Here is a 7,668-nt window from a genome sequence, read left to right as displayed (position 1 = left end):
TTGAATAATTAATTAAAACTTAATACAAAATATTGGAAAAAATAGATGTTTCATTGTTTCATATAGATTTCAAATTACATACCATTTGATGTCAACGTATGTTTCTTACATTTGCAGTGCTCCTGGTCTTATATTCTTATGATTCTGTTCATTTTATGAGTATATCCTTCTGCCTTGCTTCACATATTTGCTGCTGCTTGGTTTGCTTTAGTCATGTCAGCATCAGCACAGGTAGAGGCAGGTACCCATTAGAGAGATCACGTGTAGCTTGTGTTTATGTTTGCAGTGACATCTGATTTACAAGCAGGGAGCAAAGGACACTGAGATGTTCAGGTGATTTCTTTTTCTTCTTTTTTCTTTTGTCATTGCTCGGCCTTTTTACATTTTAAGGATGTTCAGCTGCTTTTCAACTTTGAAACTTCTTCTGTGTAAACGTCAGCTTTTAACAGTTCTGCACTTTTGTTTTCAAGTGAAAAATTCTCTTTTTCAGCTTATTAAACATTTTTAACTTAACATTCAGCCATCTTTTTTCTTTTTTTTTTTTGAAGCAACAAGTTTGCATAGTTTTTTTTAAGTTCTGGGAACTAATTAGATTTTACAATGCAACGGCTACAGTCGCCCTGGGGAAATCGAGCAAGAGCAACCATCAGGGCCTAGCTGGGTCTGGACCGATTGGTCCAGTGGTTTGTAGAAAAATCTCATCAAACTGTGTGTCATTGATAACAATCACACACAAAACCAACAACAAGTATTGGGATGTAAAGTTTGTACAAATTACTGTTAAATGGAACACAGTTACAGATTGACTTCTTCCATTATTCTATAAAAGCAGATGTACTGGAAATGTTTTTAATCATGAAATAAAAATATTTTATGTTTCAGTACACTCCTGGTGACAGTTCGGCCTCACGTTTTACGGCTGTAGTAACAAGAATACACGCTTTTATTTTCTGTTTATGATTTTTCTTCTCATGTAACAAGGTTAGATTCGCTGCTGAATGTCTGACTTTGTTGTTGTTTTTATATTAATTTAAAGAAAAAGTTTGTGCGCCGTTCAGGAAATATAAGTAAATAAATACACAGACTGTATGACACAAAAAATAACAAAGGTAGATGCTACGGCATCGTGGCCTTGGACTCATTTGTACAACTTTTTAATAGGAAAAAAAGAGAAATTTTAATTAAAAAATGTTTGACATTTGTGAAAATGCAATTTCTCCTTTATTCTTTTTTTTTTTTTTTTTTACATTTGTTTTGGTTTTTATTTCCTTTTGAGTCAAAAGTCTCCAGATGCAGACATTTGGTTTTCTGGTATTTCAAGACATTAATGTAAATGTCTAAATTAAAAGTGTGGCCTGATGGTGGCCCTAACGTGGCACGGTGGCCAAGTGGCAAGGCGTTGGTCTCGTAAACCAAAGATCATGGGTTCAATCCCCATCTGTGCCTTTAGTACCAGCTTAAAATCTACAGTGATTTAAAGTCTGTTTGATTCTGTATTTGGGTAAACAAGTTGATTTGAGTGTGGCAAATCTTTGGATATGACTCTGGTGACACAACAGTTCCATTGTTTGCGCTTTACTCAGAGTCTCAGTTTTTTTTACTCACAGGTTTATATATTTAACAGAATATAACACATTATGAAGAGTCAAAGTGGACGATCCAAACAGGATATCTGACAACAGGAGAAATTCACAAATGCATATTTACACTGATAATTCATATTAATGTTACTATTAAGAATTAAAAAAAATTGTTTTAAACAATAAATTGAAATGAGAGTCTTCCAGTGGGACGAACATTTTTCATTCATTCAGTCAAATCATTTGGGATTAAATCTTTCTAAATTACGAGGTTTAGAGGGTTCTTTGGACAGTACGTATTCAAGATTAATGATCATAATTATAATATTTCTGACAGAGTCTAAATTGAATTGAAATAAATCAATCTTGAATCAGGAACTTTTGAATCAGAATTGAATAAGTTTTTAGAAATCAGTGGCGACACCCAGCCCGACTGCCAGTATCTGAACGGAGTAACCGTAAATGTAAAAAAAAAAGTAAATGAATAAATGATTTGACTGCATCATTGTGTATTTGAGTTATGACCAGTGATGGGAATAACGGCGTTACAAGTAGCGGCGTTACTAACGGAGTAATCTAACTAATTACTATTCCTATCTTTACAACGCCATTACCGTTACTAACAAGAAAATGCGGTCCGTTACTTTTTTTCAACAAACAGACGGTTGAAGCTGTGTTCAGTTTACCGCATCTTATATCAGTTGCACGGAAGTAGCTGTAAGTAATCTGGACGCTACAGCTTTAAGCAGCTGTGCACGCTCCCGCGGACGGTAATCACGATCACTGTCTAGCACAACACCTGGAGCTCAGGGGGCAAAACAATCGCATGAGTGCTGCTGTTTGACTGAGGAAGAATAAAGTAGTCGTGGTAAGCCGATCACATGACTACTTTAAGATGACAAAGCAACAAGGTGATATATACCTGTTTTTAAATTGTGTTGAGAGGCCACGTAAAACCAGAGTCATGATAAACAATATGTAAGCGGCATTTTTTCCTCAATAGTTTCGTCACGTTTACTGTCTAAGGACAGCGCAGCAAGCACTCTCTGCTTATGAGCAAAAAAACCCCAAAAAACAGGGGAAGTTTTAGGAGTGATGGCGAGAGAGAGAGAGCAGAAAAAGAGGGAGAGCGAGTTTTGAGATGTGAGAGATTTGTGATGTTTAGCGTGTTAGGAGTGTGTAGTTGATGTGTTGTCTTGTGTAGTTAGTGTGTAGTGTTGTGGATAGTTTTGTGTTGTGTGTCAGAACAATGAGGCGTCTGCTGTCTCCAGGTAGAAACAGGAGTGATACACCTGCTGCTGTCAGACCTGCAGGTTGTGATGTTCTCCTTTATAGTGGACAGAAATTATTTTCTTGGAGTGGCACAAATAATTTGTGGCATCTTATTGATGCAGAACAGCTGATGATTTTTAAAGTAATGCTTTTAAAATTACTTTTAGAATATTGTAACTCAGTTACGAACTCAGTTACTTTTGTGAAGAAGTAACTAGTAACTATAATTAATTACTTTTTCAAAGTAACTTGCCCAACACTGGTTATGACCCAATCTCTCTATCAACTTTGTGAATGAATTCACGTCCCCCTGTGACCTCATAATTACACTACAGTTCAGATGGCATGAATGGGTCATGAGGTCACACCAATACTGACAACAGCAGTGACATCATTAAAGTTGCCAGGTGAGTCCATAAATAGGACCCGTGACGCGGAGCAGGTCACGTGTACTGACAATGCCGTGTGGACACAGACGCAGATATGCGAGGTCTTCTCGCCCCGTTCGCAGACGCAGGAGACCCAACAAGGCCTCCGGTGTCCGCAGACGTGGGAGAAGGCACCGTCGCAGACACTAGACAATCTCAATAAACATGTAGCATGAGCATTAAAACTGTAGTCCAATGAGTTTCTTTTTTAGATGAGTGTGTTTGTGTGTTCTTGTTAACAGTAATGTGTACAAACCCTGTACATCCCGAAACGTGTTGTTGGTGTTTTTGGATTGTCATTTATGCTTAGAAATATTTACTCATATATGCTTAGAGTTTTATAATCGATTGCATAATGATAGAGGTGTGATCCTTAGTAGTGTGCAAAGACTGTGCGCCTTCCACAGTGCTCTGGCACACACACATCCTAAGGTCATGACAGAGGTCGTACCTTCTCTGACTGTTTTATGGTATGGTAAACACATCTATGTCTGTTTGTTTAAAAAAACAAAATCAGTGTAAAAGGATTAATAACATTTCAGTGTGCAGATGTATTCTGATGATTGCTGTGCTGATGATTCCACCATGTTTTATTCAGCCAGTAGCTACTCTGAATTGACCAGCGTATTACAACTAGATTTGCTGAACGTGTTTGATTGGATAAGTAAAAACAACATGATTTTAAACGTGTCTAAATCCAAATCCATGTTAATAGGAAGTAGAGTACGCTTAGTCAACAGCCCACAACTAAATCTTTCCATAGCTGGATCGGTATTAGAACAGGTCACCCAGACTTGGTGTTACCATAAACCACCACCTTTCATGGTCTCAGCACATCAACTCTGTTATTAAGAAAATGGGACAGGGCATAGCTATAGCTAGGAAATGCTCTTTTTATATTACTTCTTCAGTTATGAAAGATGTCATTAATGCACTAGTATTATCTCATCTAGAGTACTGCTCAATCATTTGGTCAGCAGCTAATAAGACAGATCTGAACAGACTTCAGTTAGTCCAAAATAGGGCGGCCAGATTAGTGTTAAGGTGTTCATATTATACAAGTATTGATAAAATGCACGATAAACTTTCTTGGCTTTCTGTACAAGCTAAATTACACTATGGCTTACTTGTATTTTTAAAGAAAGCAATACTGGTGAACACACCACACTTTTTTTATGCTCAGTTGCAATATCCAGATGAAATACATAATCATGCTACACGATTCTCAACTAACCACAATTTAGTAACTCCTCGAGTTAAAAGTAACTTTTTGAAAAACTCTTTTCAGTGAAATAAGTTGCCTTATGCAATTAGAGAATTAGCTTCTATTCATAATTTTAAAAATCACCTAAAAGCCTATTTAAGCAGTTTTTAATTTATTTGTAAAAATTGTAAGAGGGTAATGTCACTTGTAATGGAAATTGTGTATTTTGTTTGAGTGTTTTTTTTATATAATTTTTAATATTTACATGTTTACATTTTCAGAATTGTAAAACCTTATTGTGGATGTAAGAGCCAAATTATGTGGACATTTTGCATCCAACTCATTGTGTAACATTTTATTTGGTGGTATTCGATGGTTTGGGCCCCAGGAAGACTAGCAACCACTGTTGTGGAAGCTAATGGGGTTCCTTTTAAATAAACAAATAAACAAATAAGTATAAGTGCCTTCTGTTTAGATGAACTGCTGGACTTCCAGGCCCAGCAGATTTATGGGAGTCATTCACGGGGTCACATCTTGACCCACACACACACACACAGAGACGGTACTCTTTGTTCACATGCATGCCTGTGTAAAATGTCATATGTTAATGAACCTATGCATATTCATGTAACCTCAGTAAAGAGCAGTGCTACGGGGGAGCTAACGGAGAGTGACTGGGGTTCGAGCGGCAGGAACAGAGCTTGTCACGGTTCTCTCCCTCGTGCACGAGATTACCCAAAGAGTTCAGCCTGGTGTCTAATGCTTTTGATGTTGTAGTAGAATGGTCTTTGTCGTTCCAGCAATAGTACTGTGCTAGACAAACCTATCAGCCACCATGCCACACCATGGAACTCCAGCCCCATCATCAGGCCACACTTTTAATTTAGAATTGATGTATTGGAAAGTTTGCATTAAAATCTTTTCAAGATTACTGACAACCTATTGGTTTTTGGTGATGACATAACCTTTTCTCTAGCCCCACCATCAGGTCAAACTTTCAATTTTAGATTTAGTGTATCTTCAAAATCTTTCATCCAGTTTTTTTCTAATTTAATTCAATTCAGTTTAATTCAATTTTATTTATAATTGCGCCAAATCACAACAGCAGTCGCCTCAAGGCGCCTGCTTCATTGCATTAATGTTTTGAAATACCAGGAAACCAAACGTCTGCATCTGGAGACGTTTGACTCAAAAGGCAATAAAAACCAAAACAAATGTAAAAAAAAAAAAAAAAAAAAATGAATAAAGGAGAAATTACATTTTCACAAATGTCAAACATTTTTTAATTAAAATTCCTCTTTTTTTCCTATTAAAAAGTTGTAAAAATGAGTCCAAGACCACGATGCCGTAGCATCTAGCTTTGTTATTTTTTGTGTCATACAGTTTGTGTATTTATTTACTTATATTTCCTGAACGGCGCACAAACTTTTTCTTTAAATTAATATAAAAACAACAACAAAGTCAGACATTCAGCAGCGAATCTAACCTTGTTACATGAGAAGAAAAATCATAAACAAATAAAAGCGTGTATTCTTGTTACTACAGCCATAAAACGTGAGGCCAAACTGTCACCAGGAGTGTACTGAAACATAAAATATTTTTATTTCATGATTAAAAACATTTCCAGTACATCTGCGCTGCAGGATCTCATCAAACTGGGAAGCGTTGTTTGTTTTTTGGAAGCAGCCATCATTCTTCCGTTTCACCTGAAACAATTGTAACAACCCTTATTGTTTTATAGCACCACTAGGGGGGGGAGTCTCCTAGGGGGTGTGTGAGTATAGCGGGGCAGCCATTACATGCTGCTCGTGTTCTGTTCTCAGGACAGACCTCACCATTGCAACGGCCTGGCGGCGGCGACTACCGATCCCCGCACATGTATGTACGGACAGTGTAGAGCCGTGGAGACCTGGCTTGTATGGTCTTATGTTGCTGACAAGGAATAAAGGTCTGTTGTTTAATTTAACTAACTGGCTTTAAATTATCCGGCTAACCTCCACACCACATGCTCGCGGGACCTGCTAGCCGCTCCTTCCTAGCCAGACTGCTGTTACACAATGTCCCGGTTAAAAAATAAAGCTTTGACACCAGTTTCCCTTTACAGTAAGTAGTGTTTGTCAGAGTTGGTGTGTTATTTTGCTGCAATACACATCTCTCTTATTTTTGTTTCTCTTTCCTCAAACAGAAATTTTTACCTCATTAAGAAAAACCCAGCACACATTTAAAAAGCTCTCAGGACACAGGGCCTTCCAGCAGGAAGAGAGAACAACAGACAGAGATACTTTTCCTGAATCTTAGCACCTTATTCAAGTTGGAAGTAACCTTGTTTTGTTTCTTTTCCCCTCAGGCGGCTTGTAAAAGGTGACAAACAGCATTTAGCAGACAGCAGATCACCGGGTCTCTGAATGGCTTCAGAGCTTTCAACCTCTTCACGACTCCAAAGTAGCTTTAAGACCATTTGTGCTTTTGCCTGCCCCAGAAGCTATTTTAGTTCCTTGGACTGTCCACTTTTTTCTTTTGTTTTTAAAGAATAATGGAAGAAGTCAATCTGTAACTGTGTTCCATTTAACAGTAATTTGTACAAACTTTACATCCCAATACTTGTTGTTGGTTTTGTGTGTGATTGTTATCAATGACACACAGTTTGATGAGATTTTTCTACAAACCACTGGACCAATCGATCCAGACCCAGCTAGGCCCTGATGGTTGCTCTTGCTCGATTTCCCCAGGGCGACTGTAGCTGTTGCATTGTAAAATCTAATTAGTTCCCAGAACTTAAAAGAAACTATGCAAACTTGTTGCTTCAAAAAAAAAAAGAAACAAGAAAAAAGATGGCTGAATGTTAAGTTAAAAATGTTTAATAAGCTGAAAAAGAGAATTTTTCACTTGAAAACAAAAGTGCAGAACTGTTAAAAGCTGACGTTTACACAGAAGACGTTTCAAAGTTGAAAAGCAGCTGAACATCCTTAAAATGTAAAAAGGCCGAGCAATGACAAAAGAAAAAAGAAGAAAAAGAAAACACCTGAACATCTCAGTGTCCTTTGCTCCCTGCTTGTAAATCAGATGTCACTGCAAACATAAACACAAGCGTGATCTCTCTAATGGGTACCTGCCTCTACCTGTGCTGATGCTGGCATGACTAAAGCAAACCAAGCAGCAGCAAATATGTGAAGCAAGGCAGAAG

The 7,668-nt window shown here is 37.5% G+C and overlaps 1 non-coding gene across 1 annotated transcript; it reads left to right on the top strand.

The window, feature by feature from the left end:
- The first annotated feature begins 1,374 nt into the window (after nt 1-1,374).
- Nucleotides 1,375-1,446, top strand: trnat-cgu (transfer RNA threonine (anticodon CGU)). Its single transcript has one exon. It is a non-coding gene; the product is annotated as a tRNA-Thr (tRNA).
- The last annotated feature ends 6,222 nt before the right edge of the window (nt 1,447-7,668 follow it).

The sequence above is a fragment of the Neolamprologus brichardi genome, chromosome 3, assembly GCF_056152115.1.
Source record: "Neolamprologus brichardi isolate AB-2024 chromosome 3, ASM5615211v1, whole genome shotgun sequence".
In the NCBI taxonomy this organism is placed as follows: Eukaryota; Metazoa; Chordata; class Actinopteri; order Cichliformes; family Cichlidae; genus Neolamprologus; species Neolamprologus brichardi.
The sequence above is the reverse complement of the archived record's forward strand: the minus strand, read 5'-3'. Positions and strand labels throughout refer to the sequence as shown.